The sequence below is a fragment of the Bison bison genome, unplaced genomic scaffold (genome assembly GCF_000754665.1).
Source record: "Bison bison bison isolate TAMUID 2011002044 unplaced genomic scaffold, Bison_UMD1.0 scf7180017864149, whole genome shotgun sequence".
Taxonomy (NCBI): Eukaryota; Metazoa; Chordata; class Mammalia; order Artiodactyla; family Bovidae; genus Bison; species Bison bison.
In genome coordinates, this window is record NW_011494721.1 from 3383928 (window position 1) to 3387240 (window position 3313).

Here is a 3313-nt window from a genome sequence, read left to right on the forward strand (position 1 = left end):
TTGTGCCCATGTTTACATGAAATGTTCCCTTGGTATCTCTAATTTTCTTGAAGAGATCTGTGGTCTTTCCCTTTCTATTGTTTTCCTCTATTTCTTTGCATTTATCACTGTGGAAGGCTAAATGACTTGCTAAATGATATGTTAAAAATAGTACATCATTATATCATAGATGTTCATGGAATTTTCTCAGTTCTAGCTCCTCACAAATCTAAACTCACAAAGAAAATATGAAGGTGTTAAAGATCCATTAATTTAAATAATAGAGTGAAGAAAACAGATATTGCCTTAGAGTGGACAAATATTGGTCAATAACTCCTTATTAACTGTCTACATTATCATTTCTTTATTTTAGCACTTACTTCTTATACTTTGGTCTCGTAATTACTTTCTACTCTGGACCCTTGTGTTATTTTCTGGCAAGCAAACTGATCTAGTAAAGATTCAACATAGTTCATTGACACGTAAAGGTTTTTACTAAATCTTTATTAATACTGAATTTTAAAGGTTAAAACAATTTTTCAGTGGTTTTCAAAATATGACTCTGATGTGCTTTGCTTCATATTTATGCTGATTGAGTTTATTTAACTCCTTCTATCTTCAGATTCACCGTTAGAATTCAAATTAGAATATTTCTTGATCATTATTTCTTCAAATATTTTTTCTTCCACCTTCAGGTCTGATTCCCTCTGTGCTCCATTCTATTACTATGTTTACAAGTGCACTGATCTTTCTTCTGTGGCATCTAATCTGCTGTTCATATTATCCAGTGTACTGTTTATTTCAAATATTGTTTAGCAACTCTAAAAGTTTTACAGTCTTCAGTCTTAAATTTTTGCTCTTTTTTGCTATCTTCTAGTTCTCTCCTCCTCATGTTCATAGTTTTGTTTTATTCTGAGCATTTGGGACATATACATTAGCTATTTTAATACAATGTCATCTTTGCCATTTCTGCATCTCTTTCTTTTGATTCATTTTCCTGCTGGTTATAGATCCTATTTTTCCTGCTTATTTGCATATGTAGTAATTTTGTATTGAATCTTAGAAATTACGATATTTATGTTGGGTGAATAGATTTTATTTCTTTAATAAGCTTGGAGGTTTATTTAGCATGTATGTAAGCTGCTTAAAAGAAATTTGATCCCTTGGGGATGGCTATTAAGCCTTGTGAAGGCAACTTCAGAGAAATCTTTAGTCTATAGTTGATTTGGCTCAACTTCTAAAGTTGTGTACTATCCCCAAGGCCTCGTAAAGTATTTAACTTTGTGTTTCTGCTTTTGGTATTTTTGAGCTCTAGGATTTGTTTAGCTTCATGGAATGTTTCCCTATTCATGTACAGATAAATAATAAGATAAATATTCAAGAAGACCTCGCTATAGTTCTCTGAACCTCTGTCTCTGCGCTATCTTCTCCCCAGTATTTTTTCCAACACGTTGATCTTTCTCTACCTCCTTCCACCTGACTCTGGCTCTTCAGCTGATTGAGATTACTCAGCTTTGTTTGGCTTCTCTTTCCCTGCACCATAGCTCAGAAAACTGACTTCAGAAAGTAACGTATATCAAGCAGAAGTCTTACTTATTTGTCTTCTTTCTCTCAAGAATCACAGTCCTATTCTGGCTGTTTTCTAATGTCTGAAACCTGTTGAAGTATATATAGTTTTTTTAGCTGTTTATAGCAGCAGGGTCATTCTAAGAGTAGTGTTTTATGGCCAGAAGTATAAATACCCTTGAATTCATTAATTTTTTTTTCCTATTTCTTTCCCTGAAAAGGGCCCATAAAGAATGATGCATCATCAATACAAGTATATCCAGATCTATGTTTTAAAATACTATTAGTAACTGAAATGAAACAAAACTCCTTATGGCTGATTTCCAACTTCCCATTGACTGATTATAGATGTGGTACAGGGAAAGGAAGAGATGAGCCTGGAAATTCTTGTTACACGAGAAAGTAAAAGCATACTAAAAAAAAAAATGATGAATGTATATCAAAATTTTAAAAGTGTCTGAACAGCTCATATATCAAACAACTCAAGAATTCCAGTGAAATATAGATGGGTCAATGTTTCAGGAGTAAAAGACTTCCTCAAAATATGGAGCTACATTTGTATAGGAAAAACTGAGTAAATGTAGATTCACCCTGCATGTGGGCATGCTATGTCACTTCTCATATCCAACTCTTTGCAATCCTGTGGACTGTTGCCTGCCAGGCTCCTCTGTTCATGGGGTTCTCCAGGCAAGAATGCTGGACTATGTTGTCATGCCCTCTTCCAGGGGATCTTCCAGACCCAGGGATCAAGCTGTGTCTTTTATGTCTATTGCATTGGCTGGTGGGTTCTTTACCACTAGGAATACCTGGGAAGCCCATGCTGCTGCTGCTAAGTTGCTTCACTCATGTCCAACTCTGTGCAACCCCATAGACAGCAGCCCACCAGACTCCGCCGTCCCTGGGATTCTCCAGGCAAGAACACTGGAGTGGGTTGCCATTTCCTTCTCCAATGCATCAAAGTGAAAAGTGAAAGTGAAGTCGCTCAGTCATGTCCGACTCTTCACGACCCCATGGACTGGGGCCTACCAGGCTCCTCCATCCATGAGATTTTCCAGGCAAGAGTACTGGAGTGGGTTGCCATTGCCTTAGCCCAAGTCAAAAAAAAATTTATATATGTATCTGTATAATCCCTTAGCCAGATTCAGTTTCATTGCTCAGAGTTAAGTGTGCTCTGAAACAATTTTATTAACTTGCCTCAAACATAGTATAAAAAAGGATAACAAAGACACAGTCCTATCTCCTGACCATTCTTCAAAAGAAACAAAACAATAAAAACAAGCAAAAAAGAAAGCAACCAAGTAACAAAACCAGCATAGGGTAGCCAGGTAATGTGAAATAGTGTCATGATTAAACATAACTTGTAAAGAAACAAAAAACAGAAATAAATTACTTGCAAGGCAGAAAGTCAGGAAGCCCATAGATTCACCCTAATAAAGCCTAAAACAAGAGGCTTCACAAGACAGAGAGATTCACCAATAATGTAACTGCCAGGTAGAGAAAATTCAATATTCTTCTGATGAAGGTAACAAAATCAAGATTTTCTTCAATATATCATCAACAGTGTTTTTCAGTTCAGTTCAGTCACTCAGTAGTGTCTGACTCTTTGCAACCCCATGAATCGCAGCACGCCAGGCCTCCCTGTCCATCACCAACTCCCGGAGTTCACTCAGACTCACGTCCATCAAGTCAGTGATGCCATCCAGCCATCTCATCCTCTGTCGTCCCCTTCTCCTCCTGCCCCCAATCCCTCCCAGCATCAGGGTCTTTT